At 46.2% G+C, this 20,231-nt stretch overlaps 1 protein-coding gene across 1 annotated transcript in view; it reads left to right on the top strand.

Moving 5' to 3' along the window:
• The window catches only part of cntnap5a (contactin associated protein family member 5a), a gene marked incomplete at its 3' end in the record, with an annotated part of 106,314 nt that overhangs the window by 26,432 nt on the left and 59,651 nt on the right, over positions 1–20,231 (top strand). The window lies entirely within an intron of this gene.

Below are 20,231 nucleotides of genomic sequence, written 5' to 3' on the forward strand. Positions count from 1 at the left end.
TGTCTGGGGCAATGGAAGATTATACAGTTTATTGGTCATTATACAAAAATTATTACACCGCGCTTTGGAATACTAAATTCGGATTGGTCAGTATTTTTTTGTAATGATCGTTAAATTGTATTTCACCATTGTCCCTGACAACCAATTTCCTACAATGTGGTAGTTCAGTGCTTCTCGTCTCTTTCTTTGCACGTAATCAAATAATTTCAACTCAACTCAATGTTTCATGTCACTTTATTTATTTATTTGCTAAGTAATAAGTGGCGCAATGAACATTCAGCTGATCATTAGCGCAAAATAAACCCCTTCAGGGTGATACAAGACTCTTTTGCTTTGCGTCTGGGTTCTGATAACCCTATTTGGATTCAATTTCAAAAGCATATGAAGTCATTATCCTTTTTGACAATCTTTTTTTTTTTTTTTTGAGGCTGAATATTACTGATTTCATTGATTACGCTTCACCCTTGCTGCTGCAGAGGAAAATTATTGTCTTGTTTTGAACATCTTCAGTGCAGCTTATTTTCATGAGCTGAATAGTTTTGAGCCCATTAACTGAACTCTGAATTCAGTTACAAACATATGAATTGCTGCCAGCAATTTCCAAGATTCCTGAAATACAACGAACTAATGATGTTGAACCTGCCACAGCCTCTCAATCATCACAGGTGTTTGAAGAGAGCTTGATGCCGCCAACGCATCTATTGTCTTTGTCCTCAGGCTTGGCCTCCACACTTATTATGCCTGTAAATGACGGAACATTCATCGTCTCATATTTCTGCTTTGTAATTATATTAAAATGATGAGACTTACGCTTTATTAAAGATATAATGACATTTTCGAAGTGTGTTTAATGAAAGGAGAAGATTACAGTCGAGTAAGATGTAATTAGCTTTTAATGTGGTGGAAATGTAGAATAAAGTGGATCAGAAGTGTAAAGGTAACATGCTCAGCAGTGTGAAGTGATACCGTAATAAATTCTCTGCATTTTCCAGGTTTGATTTACTTGGTTTAGCTGTACTATAGACTTTTTGTATTATTATAGGACATGAATAATGTCAGGACTCACTCTCTCAGCTTTATTAATATTCCACTGCCACATAATGCACAATTAGCTCATTATAAAGCTCTGAATGTTTGACATGATATACAGCAGAAATGGTCCATATTCTCAGTCACGCTGTGCTGTCATAAGTAATGGATTGATTTAGTCATCTGTATATAAATGTTTCTGCGGTAACAGTTGATTGATTTTAATTACATTCTTCAAAAAAGTGCCATTCAAGTGTCAACAGGTTTAGAAGCTTGATCCATTCCCTTTTACACATAGGGGAGAGCGGGGCACAACCTAACGCTTTTTGACTTTCTCAGTTTGTGTAAATCCACTTGGGGTTCAGAGTATTTATTTTTTCCCACATTAATTTCACACGTCTAGGACAATTATGTGGTTTTGTTTCATTAATACAGTGTAAACTTTTTTCTTGATTTACCCCGAAAGAATGGAAGTGAAATGTGACAACATGCCCCATAGGTGGGGTACATTGTAACATGTTACGGGCACATTGTAACATGACCAAATATCAGCCTAAAATGTTAAAAAAGATGATATTTTGTCAATAAAATACAATTATTATCTTTTTTAAATAAAATGTTTGAGTTTGACAACAAACACATTGCTAAATACAGCTATACAGCATAGCTAAAGCATATTAATAATTCATAATTTCTGAACATTGATTCATTATTCACCTTTTTCTCATGGTTTCTCAAAAGAATTTATAAAAAGTTTAAAATATAATAGCGTAGTTCTAATAGGGGATCATTGTAACGCAGTGTTACAACATGCCCCACATGTGTAGAGTCCACCCACTGGCTCAAATTTCGAAATCCAGCAGCTGGTTGAAGGACTTCTGCGTGTATGTCTTTTCTAGCGCTTCTGCAAAAATCACTTTAATTCATTAAAATGTGAAGATCCATTTCCTCAAATCTGACTCCATATATATAAGTTAATCTGACTCCAATTTTATGTGACTCCATAAAGTGTGTTACATTTAGAGTTTATCAGCTGATTTTAAGATTAGTTGCGATTTAATTTAGATTGTTAATTTTTCTTAGTATCACTTATTTTCAAATATTCTTTCCTCCATGGGACACGGAGTCTCAAATAGGCTAAGCGTCCGGTTTCGCTTGCTCTAACGGACACAGATTAGTCAGTTCTGATATTACAGAGGATTGCAGGGTGAACTATCTTACCTCTAAGAGAGTCACACATGTTTACTCATAACAAAACGTGTAATTTTAGTGATAGTCACGGAAACTGCAACTTATAATAACAGTGGCAGTCAGAAATCAGGTTTTCCCTCATGCATGGCTCAATGCTCCTGCTATGGGGTTCCCAGTATGATCTGCCCTGGCAGAGAGATCTGCGGTAACTCCGACTTACTCCGCATGGACACTAATAAAAAAATGATTTCAGAAGAATACAAGATAAATCAAAATTAATTTTTATTTAGTCAGGCAAAACATCAAATAAAGGAATTAAAAAAATCCAACATACACAACTGATCAGCATAGAATACAAATCACAATTACCAATTAATAGTATCAAAATAGTATCAAAATAGTTTCAAGGAGTCATACCTGGCAGTAGAGACACACCGCAAAAGTGTGGGAAGTTCTGATTACAGATGCTTCCTTGAGCGGTTTGTCAATTCCCCTTAAATACTCACCCAGAACAAAAGAACAATAAACATTCAGCACCCAAATATTTATGCAGCTTTTGGTTGAACTTTTCTCGTGCCCAAATGGCCACACCTATTTTGGGGGATGACAGCAAATGTTTATCAATGAGCATCTCCCACACCAGGAGAACAAGCATTGTTTTCTTTATTTGAACCTGCTCTACTGATGTGGGACTGAAACCTCTTTACCATTCGCACCAACAGTATTTATATTGACCCTCAAGAAAGGGCCTGCAGGATCTGAGATTTGCATGATTGTGTGAGCCCTCAGAAAGAGAGGGTGAAAAAGGTCAGGCCTCAGCAGGGAGAGGAGATAAGGTTGAAACAGGTGGTGTCCTGTTTTCTCTTGTAGATCTCCTATTCAGATGAGTGGAGTTTTATTGTCTTATTGCACCTTAGATCTCGTGAGTTCATTCTCAGGTGAAATCCATTCTTACACATGTGCAACTGGGATTTAAACCACGACTCGTGTCTTCTGCAGTTAGATCAGCATTAAAGAACTATCTCAACTGTTAAATAACAGATATAAGATTAAAATAATATCAGATTTGTATAATTTCAAATAAACACAAAAAACAGAGATGAAGATAAACTTAAGAAATGTACTTTTGCTCTGCTTAAATAAATGTTCAGTGATATCTTCCAAAGATTTTTAAATTTTGGTGCAATTTTTTCTCTAAATAATGTTGATATGGCAACTAGTAAATACGCAAAGTTTCGTCATCCTGGCATGTGTGGAAAGTTTTAAACCGTGCGTGTTACAACTAACCCCACGTTAGGTTATGCCCCGCTTTCCCCTACCTTTGCAGCTATAACAGCTTCAACTCTTCTGGCTTTCCACAAGGTTTAGGAGTGTGTTTATGGGAATAGAAGCTCATTTGTGAGGTCAGGCACTGATGTTGGACGAGAAGGCCTGGCTCGCAGTCTCCGCTTTAATTCATCCCAAAGGTGTTCTATCGGGGTCAGGACTCTGTGCAGGCCAGTCAAGATCCTCCACATCATCCATGTCATCATCCACGTCTTTTTGGACCTTGCTTTGGAACAGGAAAATCAGCATATCTAAATAATTTCTGAAGGATCAAGTAACACTAATGATCCTGAAAATTCAGCATTGCAATCACAGCAATTAATGATATTTTAAAATGTATAAAAATAGAAAACACCATTTCACATTATTATGTATTTCAGTTGATCAAAAACGTTGTAAAAATCGTACAGACCCTTTTTTTTTTTACGATGACATAATATTCTCATACTTTTGCCATTATTGTGAAAACCCATTATGCAAAGATGGCACATTAGGCTGTTATTTTTTCCGGCAGCAAAAATTTAAAGACAGAGTGAACAAATATTTCCTGCCATCAGATCCTCAACGCTTCTGTATTAGCATTCCTGTATGCATGGATAAAAGCTTCTTTGAAATGCAATGTAAGCCTCTTTGGATAAGACGTATAAATGTAACGTAAAACTGCATGTCTGAATCTTCTGCTTTTTCCTTTTTTTCTCCGCCTACTAACTTCACTTTTCTTGTTTTAGGGGGCTGTGACAAGCCAACAGTAAAGAATAAGAGCATTAGACAGCATCTTTCACATTCACAGTTTTTAGGTCAAAGGTTTAGAAAATAGTGCCTGTGAAATGAAAAGAATGACTTGTCAATTAAAATAATAAGAAAAACACTTTTAATTTGCGGTCAAGCTAGTTCTTTGTCTTAATGATTGTTACATCTGTATCAGAAGTGGTGAGGAAATCTGCCAAAGGTTTTGGGCTGAGAGGTCAGCTCCACCACAGAGCTTGTTTGTCTCCGCTGTATGTCAGAGAAGGTCTTCCTGTAGGAAGGTGTGAATGGGCTCCCCAAAGTGACAGATAATTGCTCTCTCCAGTCTGCACTGCTGCTGCTACTGAGTGTGTTGATGTGGGAGAGAGGAGGACAGAGATAAAGAAACAAATTACCACTTGTAAAAGCATGAATTTCTTGTATCTTCAATCACTAACAGAATGTTCAATACGATCTCAAAAAAACAAACAAAAAACATCAGTATTTTACAAGGTGATTGTATTAAAACGTGGTCAACCCCTAAACATATCACTGGGACGCAAGCAGGTCGTACCAAAACATACTAATAAAATTGTATGAATCCATACGAATTAGCCACTAGTTTGCCAAAAATAGTTACGAATTGCCACGAGTTTAGAATCTTATGTATTAGCCAGGTGCTGATTTTTGTTTAAACATTTGAGATCCAAACAAGAACTCATGCCACATATTATTGTGGCCCTAGTGAACTGAAGACTAGCACTAGCATTTAGAAGCAGAAATAGCTGTTGACATGTATCGTTTCGGAGTTTCCCCTGACACATTTCATTCTTTGTCTTCATCCACTCTCAACTTGTATTGCCATCATCTCCTGGCGGGGAAACAGGATTCGCCTACGTTGACAGAAAATTGCTGACTGCATAAGCTTTGTGGGGGCCTCACCGCGGTCATTTCTTACGTCTTATAGCCTGTGGGGCTTCGAGCTACTGAGCTGCGTTCATGCAGTCCTTTGTCATTTTCTTTCCGCAGACAGTCTGTGTGTGAGAGACATGGAATGTGCGAAGGGACTTAATCTTACAGGGAGGATCTGCTCTTTTGAAGGACAGGAATCAAACTGGAAAACGTTAACAACGATGCCAGGATACCTGATGGGTCATTATGCTTTCAAGCAGCACTATAAGGCAATTCATTTTTCCCTTTGTCCTTTTTGTCTTTCAGAAGAGATTTCAAGCTTGCATTCTCACCATGAATGTATAAGCCAAGGTCTGCTTCACACTACACACAAACATTTTTTATTTTGGCGGCCATATTAACAGGTTACAGTATTCACACTGCGAGCATGAGTGGTGCAGTACCACTTAGCAGGATTGTTGCTGAAGTAGGTGCAAGGTGAGTGTTAGTGCTGTGCCTATTTTTGCCACACAAAGTAGCATTTTGAACTCTGAAATATGGCAAAAAATACAATATGGTTCTCCTCCTCATGTAAATTAAATTTCATGACAATGAAGTTTGTAATAATCTTAATAGACATCCTATTTTTAATTCATGAACTATGTAATGAAACTGGCATAACAGTCCTTAATCAGGAGGGACACAACCTTATTCGAAATGGTTAAGCTTTAAGTTTGTTTTGTTTTTTTCTCAGTGGATGTAGCCTGCTCAGATTTTGTGAAATCCTGGCAGTATTTTCAAGCAGATCATTGGATCAATACCATAAAAGGTTTTGCCTTATGTCAGCAAAACTTTTTTTGTGCTTGAATAACTAGAAGGTTCAAAACTTGTAAATAGTGGCAGACTATGTGTGTCACACCGCTGTGTTGTAGGATACTCACAAACACGATGTTGAAGGCAAAGGTAATCTTTAATAGATGCACAGGAAGATAAATCAGACGGCGAGGACAGCTTATAACGTTCGTAACACAGACAAGACCCAACAGCAAATGAACAGACACAGAGGGCTTGAGTAGGCTATACACGCAAATGAGGCTCATTAACAAGACACACCTGAACTAAATGAGAACTAATCAGAAACCATGACAACTAACTCAACAGTGGAAAATGGTGCAAAGTGAAAACAAAGTCCAAACTAGGTGAGACTGTGGCCTAGTCTACACGTACACAAGTATTTTTATAAACAGAGTTTTTCCTTCTCCGTTTAAAAAACCCCCAAAACACGTCCACATGAACACGCAAAAACACGCTATGAAGCGCTGTCAAGAGCATGCCAAACCAACAGGTGGCAATATAACCCTAACCGTAAAGCAATGTTGGCCAATCAGAAGCCTGGATAAAGGTTATTGTCGGTTCGGGGTCCGTTCTTCGTACATCGCTAACTCGGTTAGCTGGATTTGATTGTTGATGAATTGGCATGATCTTGGATTGTTTGGTTCTTTGAAGCTCATCCTGGACTGGCTGTCATAGCAACAGGTCCGTAAGCTTTAACCTGCTCGGGAGCAGCTTATTTCTAGTGATGGGCAGACCGAGGCTACGTGACGCACTGAAACAGTTGAAGCAAATGTGCTTAATGAAGCTTCGAATCAATCCGACACCCGTCTCTACGGAGACACCTAGTGCATGTGTTGATCTGAAATAACCTTGACAATGATCCATGAAAAAAAAAATAGTTTTTAACATCTGTCTGACAACTACATGATCTTGGTTCCCTTTCAGTCGGTCACGTTCGACGTACGTCGGAACTGACCGACGAATTGGGATCTGTTTCCAGAGACCGACCTACTTCGAGTGATTAAAACGAGCCAATGGACATTGGCATGCGGTTCACACATTCCACGCACCGCCCCGCAGCGCGGGTATAAATACGGAAGTGGAATACCGCATCATTGCTTTTTAACTTCGGAGCCGAACGGTTTGCTGTTTCAAGCTGTTTCTACGAAGAGTGTTTAGAGTCTCGAGGAGGATCGCTCTCTTACCTGGGTGCTGGTGTGACGGCGCGAGTCAGCGAGTGGCCGCTGCAACATACACTTGTTCCTGTGTTGGTTGGCTGGGCGTTTCCGTTCTTTGAGTGCTCACACGCAGGCTTGCAATCGGACTGCTGTGAGCCGCGGCCATCTCCCTGAGTGCTTCAGCACTTCTAAAAGAGCATTTCCTTCTAAAAGAGCAACACGGTTTGACCTGCGTCTTTTTCAAGATGTCACTCAAACCGTGTGTTTCTGGATGCAGTTGTTTCCTGTCCTCATTTGACGGCCACGATCTCTCTCGCATATAAACATGTGAGATTGCTTTCGTGGGTGATCCATGCTCTCTCAGGAGAGCATGGTCACGTCGGCGCGTTGTTCGTCTCACCTTTCTCGTGAGGGCTGAGCGTTCAGCGCGCCGTGTGCCGTCTCGCGCCGGCTGATAGCGGGGGTTGTCACGGCAACCCAGCGCGTCACTCGGCGCTCTGATGCGCGGTCGAGACTATGAAACCTCAAACGGGGTTGAGTCCCTTCACTTATTCCCCGATCTAGTTTCTTTTCTGGGGCTCCAGAAAAGGATTATTTTGGCTAATAAGCGCTGGTGACCTGAGGATTACAGTGGGGCTTCCCCGCCGAGTACATCTCTTCGGGCCCCCACTCCTCTATCACATCACGAGCGTGCTGAGACTTTGTTTGTGGGTGGTTCATGTTCTCTCACGAGAACATGACCACGTCGGCGCGTTGTTCACCTTGCTCTTTCATAGGGGCTGCATTGTTCAGCGCGCTGTGTGCCGTCAAGTCTGACGGCCACGCTCATTGTCTCACATGCCTGCTGGTAGCTTAAAGATGGGATTGCTGGTCCTTTTAAAAAAAAAAAAAAAAAAAAAAAAAGAGGGATCTAGCGTTTCATTTGGCGCTCTGGCGGAGGACAGATGTCAATTGCTGCATCGGAGAGAGGGCTGTTATGCGCTGGAAATGATAATGCTGAGTTTCCCACTATAATGGTGTGTGCTCATGCTGAATCAGATTCAGAGTTGACAGCAATGCTTTCCGGGGTGGCTGCCCGGATGTGCATTGGAAAAATTTTACAGCATGGAACTATTTGGTGTCAAAATATGGAACACCAAAAGGGCCATAACCTGTATAAGTTTTTCCCTCTCTCACTGCCCTCTGTCCTGCATGCATGAGGGTAGTCCCGACCCAGGGGTTATGCAGGAACTGCGTGCGGTGATGGACCTCGCTCTCCGGAGTGACGAAAGTCACTGCACGCTCCCTGGGTCAGGCGATGTCCACACCAGTGGTCCAGGAAGCTGGGGCTAAACCTGGCAGATATGCGTGAGCCCGACGAAGTTCGGTTCCTCATCGCCCCTGTCTGTCAGACTGGCCTCTTCGGCAACGCCAACGAGAACTTCGCCCAGCAGTTCTTGGTGGCCCAGAAGCAGACGGAGGTGGCTAAAAAAATAAATAAATAAATAAATAAAATAAAATAAATAAAAAAAAAATAAAAAAAAACCTGCCCCGACGACCAGCTGCTGCCTACACCCAGTCGTCGGCCGCAGCACCTCCATCTGCTTGTCGCCGAGGGCGCCACCCTGCGTCCGCCTCCACCCAGACAGCAGGTAGCCGGGCGCAAGGGAGGTGCCCAACCCGTCCAGGGTCCCGCGAGCCTGCTAGCAAGCACAAGGGCAAGCGACCCTGAAACGGGCAGCCCAGCGAGAGAGGAATTGCTCGGGGAGACGGTGTCCGCACCCCTCCCTCCCCCGGAGGAGGACCGGGGGGAGATAATTTTTTTGGTTTCGGTCCTGCCGCTGGCTCCCCGGAGTCCAGCGGTACCCACATTCTCAGAGCAGTTCTTCCCTCCCTGAGCCCAGAGAGGGACAGGTTGGCAGTGTGCGACGCCCCCGGGCCTTGCCACTCCTTTCCTCCCCTCTCACCCCTCGCCAGGGGGCAGCAGATTGGGCACCGAGGACGCCCCCGGGCCTTCTCACCCACTCTCTGCCCCACCTGGAGTATTCAGGCAACACTCCGGGCCGCCTCCGGGCCTCCCGAGTCGGGTCTGAATACTCCACCTCGCTGCCTCACCCCGGGTACGTCTGTGGTGCCGTTGATCCCGCTAGTTCGGTCTCTGGGGGCCTGGCTAGGTCTCCCCAGGCCGTCTCGCTGGCTCATCCGTACCATCAGACTCGGCTATGCGATTCAATTCACACGCCGGCCTCCCAAGTACAGGGGCATCCTCTTCACCTCCGTGCGGAGCAGCGATGCCGATGTCTTGCGGTCCGAGATCGATGTCCTGCTGGCGAAGGGCGCGGTCGAGCCGGTTCCTCCTGCCGATATGAGGTCGGGGTTCTACAGCCCCTACTTCCTTGTACCCAAGAAAGGGGGTGGGTTAAGGCCAATCTTGGACCTGCGCATTCTGAATCGGGCCCTGCACAAGCTTCCGTTCAAAATGTTAACGCAGAAACGCATTTTCCAATGCATCCGTCCCCAAGATTGGTTCGCAGCGATCGACCTGAAGGACGCGTACTTTCATGTCTCTATCCTTCCTCGACACCCTCGCTTTGCGTTCGAGGGGAGGGCATATCAGTACAAAGTCTTGCCCTTCGGGCTGTCCCTGTCGCCTCGCGTCTTCACGAAGGTCGTCGAGGCAGCCATTGTTCCGCTCAGAGAACGCGGCGTTCGCTTACTCGACTATCTCGACGACTGGCTCATACTCGCCCAGTCTCGGGAGCAGTTGTGCGAACACAGGGACATGGTGCTCAGTCACCTCAGCCTGTTGGGACTTCGGGTCAACCGGGAGAAGAGCAAACTCTGCCCCGCGCAGAGGATCTCTTATCTCGGTATGGAGCTGGATTCGGTCAGCCGGACAGCGCGCCTCACTCCAGAGCGCGTCCGGTCAGTGTTGAACTGCTTGAATACATTCAAAGGCAGGACAGCGGTCCCACTGAAATTATTTCAGAGGCTCCTGGGGCATATGGCATCTGCAGCCGCGGTAACGCCGCTCGGATTGCTTCATATGAGACCGCTTCAACGCTAGTTGCACGACCGAGTCCCGAGATGGGCGTGGCAGAGCGGTCAGTACCGGGTCCTAGTTACTCCTTACTGTCGCCAAACCTTCAGTCCGTGGTCAGACCCCTCGTTTCTCCGGGCCGGAGTGTCCCTAGAACAGGTGTCGAGGCATGCTGTGGTCTTCACGGATGCCTCATCCACGGGCTGGGGGGCCACGTACAACGGGCACGCAGCTTCGGGTCTGTGGACGGGGCCCCAACTGCGTTGGCATATCAATTGCCTAGAGTTACTGGCGGTACGTCTTGCCCTGGCCCGGTTCAAGAAACCGCTTCGGGGCAAGCACGTACTGGTCCGTTCGGACAGCACTGCGGCCGTTGCGTACATCAACCGTCAGGGTGGTCTACGCTCCCGTTGCATGCTCCGGCTCGCCCGCCATCTCCTCCTGTGGAGTCAGAAGTTTGTGAGGTCACTTCGTGCCATTCACATCCCAGGTGCGCTGAACCAGACAGCCGACGAGCTCTCTCGCCAGTCGACACCTCCGGGCGAATGGCGACTCCACCCCCGGAGCGTCCAGCTGATATGGGACCACTTCGGAGTTGCACAGGTAGACCTGTTCGCTTCTCCGGACTCGACCCATTGCCAGTGGTACTACTCCCTGACCGGAGGTACCTTAGGCATAGATGCACTGGCGCACAGCTGGCCCCCGGGACCTACGCAAGTATGCGTTCCCCCCCAGTGAGCCTTCTCGCACAGACACTGTGCAAGGTCAGGGAGGACGAGGCGCCTCTACTCTCTGAAGTGGAACCTGTTCGTCGAGTGGTGCTCTTCCCGCCGGGAAGACCCCCGAAAGTGTTCGATTAACGTTGTGCTTCCTTCCTGCAGGATGGGTTGGATCGAAGGCTGTCTCCCTCCACCCTCAAAGTGTACGTCACAGTAATAGCGGCGTATCACGATGCAGTAGACGGTAAATCCTTAGGTAAGCACGACTTAATCGTCAGGTTCCTCAGAGGTGCGAGGAGACTAAATCCTCCTCGTTCTACCTCGTTACCCTCTTGGGACTTAGCCCTGGTGCTCAGAGCACTTCAGGGTCCTCCATTTGAACCTTTGCAGTCTGTTGAGCTAAAAATCCTGTCCATGAAGACAGTTCTCCTGATTGCATTGGCTTCAATCAAGAGGGTAGGGGACCTGCATGCACTCTCGGTCGATGAATCGTGCCTAGAATTCGGGCCGGCCAACTCTCACGTTGTCCTGAGATCCCGGCCTGGATACGTGCCCAAGGTTCCTACCACTCCCTTTCGGGACCAGGTGGTGAACCTGCAAGCGCTGCCTTCGGAGAAGGCAGACCCAGCCCTAGCTTTGTTATGTCCTGTCCACGCTCTTCGCGCTTACGTTGACCGGACTCAGAGCTTCAGATCCTCACAGCAGCTCTTCATCTGTTACGGAGGCCAGAAGAAGGGAAAGGCTGTCTCCAAGCAGAGGTTGGCCCACTGGATAGTGGATGCCATTGTCTTGGCTTACCGGTCCCAAGACGTACCTTGCCCGTTCGGGTTGCGAGCACACTCAACAAGGAGTGTTGCTTCTTCCTGGGCGTCGGCTCAAGGCGCCTCGCTGTCAGATATATGTAGAGCTGCGGGCTGGGCGACACCTAACACGTTCGCTAGATTTTATAGCCTCCGTGTAGAGCCGGTATCTTCCCGCATTCTCGCCCCCAGTGGCCAGCAGCGCTAAGTGCCCGTTCTAAGTGTCGGCTTGCATACGCCACTCCCGCCCTCTGGGCCGGATACATGCGTCTATTTGCTCCAGTCGTTTTCCCCGAAAATCGGCTAACCCTGTGAGTTCCTCCGTCACCCCTCCGGTGTCAGACGTGGCGGCCGTCTGATGCCAGGCCTGCACCCGTATGCTTGTGGAACGTGTGTGTAGGCTGGGTTCCATATGTTGCGGTCCCCTCTAGGCTACCCCATATGTGTATTTTCCACGGTACCAGCTACCCTACTCGGCTAGCCCCGTGTCTTTCCCTCGACAGAGCTTCCTCTGTCGTCTCTGGCTGTGTTCTTCCCCCCCTGGAACCAGGTTGGGTCCACCCCAGAGACTGCCATTTGTTGCACTACCCTGTTAGGTTAGTCCTTATGTGTATTCCACCTCTCCTTCCATTGAAGGATGTGGTCCGCAGCGTACCATCTCCCGAGACGGGCACGCTTTCCCAGCGTTATCCAATAGTCACGCTGAGTGGGTCTTTCAGGAACAGCAGTGACTGTCCTTCCCTGCCCGGAGCCCTGACTCCCACTCTAACATAGGAGTGGTCCAGCGAGCTCAGGCAGGATGCTGGAAGGGCCAGCCTCCTGGCGTGTTGGTAGGGATCCCAATTCGTCGGTCAGTTCCGACGTACGTCGAACGTGACCGACTGAAAGGGAACGTCTCGGTTACGTATGTAACCCTCGTTCCCTGAAGGAGGGAACGGAGACGTACGTCCCGTCGCCAGGTGCTGTGCTTCAGCTGAAGGCCGAGTCACTTATCTCGGCTCCTCAGTTGAAAAGCAATGATGCGGTATTCCACTTCCGTATTTATACCCACGCTGCGGGCGGTGCGTGGAATGTGTGAACCGCATGCCAATGTCCATTGGCTCGTTTTAATCACTCGAAGTAGGTCGGTCTCTGGAAACAGATCCCAATTCGTCGGTCAGTTCCGACGTACGTCTCCGTTCCCTCCTTCAGGGAACGAGGGTTACATACGTAACCGAGACGTTTTGTAACCTGTAGCTTCCTAATCGTGAATAACTATAGGTTTTTTTTGGTCATGAAAAATGAACATTAATAAAAAAAATAAAGCCACAATGTGTCACATTTGTTACATAACATTTTTTATCAAAAATATTATTTGCTCTGCTGTTGAAGGCCTTAGCCGACTTCTTTTTTTACATATAATTTCTCCAGCCTTTGAAAAAATCCTCTAACAAGGGACACTTGTTGCTGGCATGCACAAATATTTTTTTAGCAAGTACATACACATGAGGGAATATCACTGCTATCACAAAATCTCTCTCCTCTCAAAAAAACCCACGAGGTGAAGATGGATTAACTTCACTTTTAAACTGTAGGGAATTAGGTTCATACAGATGTGTAACTGTGTGGTTTGTTCCCGCACCTTTCAATCAAACACAGTTTCGACAGGCGCCACCAGATGAAACACTTGAAGCTTCATTTAGCCATAGTCACGTGACATGGGGGTTTCGAATCACAGTTCGGAGCAGTGTTTCGAAACATCTGCGCTTTGGGATCTCGACAAAGCGCTGGAATGTCAGTTTCGCATCAGCCATCCCTTCGTATTTCATGTAAACAGGATTAATTTAGATTGCATCTTGAGGTGATACTTAAAATCTGTCCCAGCCACTGCTACTTTATTACAAGAGTTCCTTACTGAACCAGGGGCAATAATAATTTAAAATAATAATATAAAAATGTATTTGAAAATAATAATATGATTATTTTTTTTGCTGTCATACAAGCTTGCAGGCAATTTTTTAACTCGGGAGAAATCGGGTGTAAATCGTTGATGCTGCCTTTGAGAGGAATTACGAGACGAGCTGAGTACGTTACGAGCACCTACCGACCTTTTGATAATTTTTAAACATGTTTAAAAAGTTTGGGGAGTCTGCCGGATATTCAACAGTAATTAGGCTATCCCCTATTGCCAAATCATCCACAACCCCAACCATGTCACAGGCTAAATTGATGAGTATTATTAGGCTATAGCTCAGGCTTCAACCATACAGCGTGTGCATACACTGTCTCACACACGCACATACGCACACACTTTCTCTCTTTCTCTGGTTGTTTCTGTTGAAAGGAATGGTTCCCTTTCGAAAGGGAACTCGCGCTGCGTCGGAAAGACGTTACGGGGAACGCCCTCAGCGTGACAGGTGTCTGAAACTACTATCGAATCAAGGCAATCCTATTGACCGACGACAGCCCATGATGTCATCAATGTGCGACCCGGAAGTATATAAGGGCGCCTTGCCAACACATACACACCTTTTCGTCTTCAGGGACTGTTCTGTCTGAAGTGCTATACGAGTTAAGGTAATACAAACTCATTATTTAATATGCACGAGAGTGTATTTACTGCCTGGGATCAAGAGCATGCACAGTCAGTTCATAAGAATTTGCTTGTGTGTAAGTGGGAGCGGCTTTCAATCTGAGATCGCTCCGCTCTCGTCTGGCTCTCTTCTTGAGGGAAGAGAGTTTGGCATCAGGGACTAGTGAGGCTGTCCCGCTCATGCCGAGGCTGAGCGCTGACGTGCATCATGGGTTTCTCAGATGGAATTCTCTGGAGGCTAACGAGACTTATCAGCAAGTGCTCTTAGGGATGGCTGGCGAGAGTGGGATAAATCCTGAATCCTTTCAGCCACCCTGACCGTGTATGCTGAGCTGATGAATGTTATGGAACATGCTGCAGGCAGGCTGCGGCTGCCATGTTGGCGCGTTAGAGGAGAGATCGCTCGTGATAGATTGCATGATCGATTTCTCCTTGGCCATAAACCATCGGCTCAGATGAGCCTTCCATTCCTTCCTGATCTTCTTACAGAGATCGAGAGGGCATGGAATAATCCATATTCGGCCCAATATTCAAGTTTTGGGCCCGCCTTGGCTTGATCAGTAAGAGCGCCCCTTTCAGGCATGCAAGGGCGGTAGAACACCGCGGTCATATGAGAACTGTGTGGTGAGTCTTCGCTCTACACGCCGCAGGTGAGAGTGGTCTATTTTGTGTGATAACACTAAAATATGTATTTCTTACAGACCTTCGTTCCCTGTATAGAGTATGGGTTTACGTCAACCGTTAGGAAGGAGGAAGTTAACTGAAGTTTCCCCTGTAGGTGGCTTAATACAGCACCAGGCTCTGGGCTGTGGAGGTGAGTGTGTGTTGGCTTTCCCCTTTAAGGAAATGCGGGGCAGGCCACCGCTCATGTTTTTCATATGTATATAAACTTAGGCTTCCTCTCTGGGTGCATAGCAGCTGCGACCAGGTGTAGCTAGCCTTTAGAGGCCTCTTGTGGGCTGCCCAAGTTTGTTTGAATTTGTGTGATATGCTTCCCAGAGATGTTGGCTTTGGGAAGACTTGTTACTAGCTAGTAGGCTCTACGAAGCCTCCCTGAGGACCAGTCCCCATCGGTGCAATGGGTAGTTATTAGTCAGCCAGTTGTCTAACTGTCAAGGTTTTCATAGCAGTCAGTTGTAAACTTGCTACCAGGTGGTACGCCTCACCAGGCCTCCCTGGAGGCGAGTTCCAGAGTTGGATACTCGGGTAGCTAGCATGGCTTGCTATCTAGTAGTAGGCCTCATCATGCCTCCTTGAAGGTGAATGCCGATGTGTGGCATCGGGACGGCTAGCCTGACTGGCTATCAGGTGGTAGGCCTCACCAGGCCTCCTTGAAGATAAGCCCCCAGGGTCTTTTGGTTACTCTGACAATTTGTATAATTGCGATCAGTTAGTAGGCCTCACTAGGCCTCTCTGGAGGAGTGCTTTGAGTCTCAGTCACTTGACTGTTAGCATTTTGATGCTAGCAGGTGGTAGGCCTCACCAGGCCTCCCTAGAAAGCTTGCTATCAGATAGAAGGCCTCGCTAGGTTCTTTTTGAAGGTGAGCTCCAGAGGCAGGGTGCTTGGTCAGCTAGCATGACTTGCTATTGGGTGGTAGGCCTCACCAGGCCTCCCTGAAGGCAAGTACCGATGTATGGCATTGGGATAACTAGCCTGGCTGGCTATCAGGTTATAGGCCCCATCAGGCCTCCCTGAAGGCCGGCTGTCAGGTGGAAGGCCTCACCAGGCCTCCCTGAAGGCAAGTACCGATGTCTGGCATCTGGTTAAATAGCCTGGCAGGCTGTTAGGTGGTAGGCCTCACCAGGCCTCCCTGAAGGCTTGCTATCAGTTGGAAGGCCTCACCAGGCCTCCCTGAAGGTGAGTACAGATGTGTGGCATCGGGGTATTTAGCCTAGCAGGCTATCAGGTGGTAGGCCTCATCAGGCCTCCCTGAAGGCTTGCTATCAGGTAGGAGGCCTCACCAGGCCTCCCTGAAGGCAAGTACCGATGTTTTCGCATCCGGACAGCTAGTCCGCTGGCTATCAGGTTGTAGGCCTCATCAGACCTCCCTGAAGGTGAGTACTGATGTACGGCATCTGGGTATGTAGCGTAGCAGGCTATCAGGTGGAAGGCCTTACTAGGCCTCCCTGAGGGTGAGCTCCCAGGTTGTGGTCACTTTGAGAGTTAGCATTAATTGCTATCAGACAATAGGCTGCACCGGGCTCCCTAGAGGTGATCTCAGCTGCTTAGGATTAGCATGCAGCATGCATGCTGGCAGGTAGTAGGCCTCACCAGGCCTCCCTGAAGGTGAGCTTGAACGCTCTAGGAACTGGCATAAATTGCTATCAAGTTGTAGGCCTCTTTAGACCTCCCTGAGAAACTTGCTATCCGGTAGTAGGCCCCACTGGGCCTCCTTGAGGGCAAAGTTCCCAAGTTTAGGCACTTCTCTGTGAGTAGAACCTCTGGTAGCTTAGCCTACAGCTGGGGGTTACCCGCCAGGCAGGTTCAGGTGCTCCCCTCACTGAGGGTCGTCTATGAGCACACAGCCGCCTGAGTCTGATCAGACGATTGCAGGCCTCTCGTGAGGTTTCCCTGTTAGATCAATCCGTAGGCCTGTCCGGCCTCCCTGTTGCTTTGAAACACAAGTGCTTGGTAGATCCTTGATTTGAGCAGGTAGACTCCCCTCACTAGCAAGGGTCATAAAGCGCTACGCTGAGTGTTGTTCTCTGGGATAACCCATCTCTGAGATCCGGGCTAAGAAGGACTGCCAGTTTTTCAGTCCTTTAGTCTGGATGCCTCACTGAGGCACTGTCTGGATGCTCTGTTTCTGAACAGACAGGGTTGGACAAACCGAAGTGTTCAAACACTTAGGGCACCAGGTCACGCCTCTCTGGTGGCACTCGGGCGAATATGTTCCCAGAGTAGTGATTTGGCTGGGGTTCCTTCGGGTCCCCTAGCCACATTCCCTTAAAGGGAACCCTTCTGTCGAATTAGTTGGTACCGGGCCTTTGAGCAGTCTGGATAGGACCTCATGCAGTTGCACTAAGGTCCCGTTTTAGGCGTATAGCTTGGGCTATGACCGTAGGGGATGCTGTCACTGACAGCCCAGTGTGACCTGAGGGGAGTGGCTCAGGTGTTCAGTTGAATTTGCTTGTGCTGACAGTTGTCACTGCCAGTGGGCAGACACTCCCCTCAGCATGGTGGCGTTGGTATATCGTTCCCCGTAGCGTCTTTCCGACGCAGAGCGCGTTCCCTTTCGAAAGGGAACGTCTGGGTTACGTATGTAACCTCTGTTCCCTGAGAAAAGCTCCAGTCTCTGTTTAGCACAAAAAGCTCACGTGATTGCCGGCTCGCTGTGCAGTACAGCCATGCCGTGTAACAGCTGCTTTGACGAGATTATCAAGTTAACTGACTCGTTGCCTGTGCAATATTTCACGACCCCCCGAGTTTCCGAACTTGCACAGTGTACGCCCGCCTTAAGTGTTTGCGGTTAGCAGTCTGCAACTCACTTTCAGAAACCCTCCACCTAGATCTGCTTTGGGGGTTATTTCATGTCACATGTGCAGTAGCAGCATGTTTTACATGCTCAAAGCAGCTTGTCTGTGAATGTATTGGCAGTTGCAAGTCTCGGTACTTACTTTTTAAGTTTACCAAATACACCAAATACATTAACATTACCATATCTATTCCTATTACCATGCAAATCTCTATAACCATGCCAGACTCTTATCATGACAGAAATAAAATAATGTCTTATTATCATCTTGATTTGACACTTTTCTCTGCAAAATATTAATATATGCTAATACTGTGATAGTGATTATGTTTAATTAATCAGCATATTATGTAATCATTTTTAATTGATTGACAGCCCTAATAAACAGCATAATTTTGCTTGTCAGTTCATCTTCATTTGGTTCTCATGCGCTAACTGTATGTCATGTATCTAAATCAACTCATTTCTATATCTCTCCTTTTCTCCCTCCATTTCACATCCATACCTCCCAGGTATCACATTACACGGAGGCTTGAGCAGCCCCATAGGCAATCGATAGGAGGGCCCATGGGTTCGTTAGATTAGCTTGCTTTAAGCATGAGCCTGCCGGCCCATTTGGGTCCCATAAAGTATAATTGATGTAAAAGTCTGCGACTCATTTAGCCGTAAAAGGCCAGAATCAGAATCGCAGTAGAAGTGTTCTAAAAATTACCTCGGGTGTGAGTTTCTCACTTGGCTCAATGTACACATGCTAGCAACACACCTACAGCTCTCAGGCAATGATGAATTCGTCACTTGCCAGGCCTTCAGATCCCTTTAGATATTTTGTCTGTTTTCTGCCCCACTGAACGACTGTACTGTAAATAAAACATTTATGATGCTTCCAGGCAATTCACATTAGAGACAGTGAGAGAGGAAAGCAAGAAAAGGAAGAGACTCTTATTGTCTGGGGACAGTTTTGCTGTCTTAGCTCTCGTTTAAACACAGTCACAGAGGCACTGAGGTGCTGTCTATTTCTGACACTCTCGGGCCCTTGCTTCTCCAGGGACGGAGTGTAATTCATGTTTAGAATGGGTCAGTGGAAGCACGATCAACGCTTGGACATGCAGCTCAAAAACTGCTTCCTGTTGATGAAAAGTGACATATTAAATCCTTTAGCATTAATTAGACATGTTTGCTACAGTGTTATTTTAGGTTTATGTTATATTATTATAGTTTTTAACTTGCTATACTAATAATATTTTGGATTTTAGTTTGTTTTTCATTTAATATTCATAATATTATATATTACACAACATACTTTTATTTTATTTCAGCTTCATGTTTTAGTTAATGATAATAACCATTGCTATTGGAATTTGAAATATGTCCTGCATTAGAGCCATACAGTACCAAGCACCAACAAGCATTTTCCTTCCAGATAATCTACCCCAATTGAGCTCATCTTGTGCTGGCTTTTCTTTCTGACGTGGATTCACAACGAGTTTAGGGAAACGATGACTGGTGAATCACATGAGGATGTAACAGTTGCAGACGTAACAGGGCCGATGAAATGGTCCACGGAGAGTCTGTGATAACGGCAGCAGTGCACAGGGGCTTAATGAAGGAGGAGGAGGTCTAGCAGGAGTCGATACAGGAATAGAGTTAATGAAGTGTAGAGAGGAGCTGTTTACGTGGGCAGCCTGTAACCTGGGCATCTCTCCGGATCCGATGGGAGCTCTGCTGTGCTCTTGGGCTGAGGTGAGCTGATAGGTAATTGGATGAATGTATTGTTGTTTTCTTTATTTTTCTCTCAGAGGGGGAAAAAGAGAGAGGAAGAAGCAATCAGGGACAGGATGTTGTCGTCATTGAGTGCTCAAATGAGGAGCTGATGAAGTCATGACATGTGCTCAGGTTGATGTTGATGCATTCAATAATGGAAAACAATATCTAAACTGTTTTTCAAAGGGCAAAATTGTATCATATCATAAAGTCTTGAACTGTTTGATTTGAATAACATATTTGTACAGTCAATGAAAAAAAAAACAGCAAACAAGACTTTGAGTTAGAATGTGCCCTCATAATCTTTAATAAAAAGAACTTCTCCTTCTTGCAGCAACATCTCTTCTCTTCTCTGGTGACATGTTTACTGGCGTGAGGGCGATTTAAGAATCACAGCAATATAGCAAACCACAACGATCCAAGCATTCAGTCAATTCCTTATAAACCGCCCTACATTTTTCTTGTTTGAGAAGCTGTTTTACTCGGATATACCTCACAGGTATAATAGGGAAGAAAAGACTATCACAACTTGCCTTTCATGCCGACTGTAAAGTATATCTTTCCACAAACTCCAATCCACTGAGTTTGCTTATCGACAATCGCACTACCCTTAATACTTTTTGAGTCTGCAAGCAAAACAAAACGCGGCCTTTAAAGTCACTAACGTAAGATTGCTGTTTTTGCTGGCATCATAATAGCATTTGTGGGC

Source organism: Gobio gobio, assembly GCF_949357685.1.
Source record: "Gobio gobio genome assembly, chromosome: 7".
NCBI classification, from domain to species: domain Eukaryota; kingdom Metazoa; phylum Chordata; class Actinopteri; order Cypriniformes; family Gobionidae; genus Gobio; species Gobio gobio.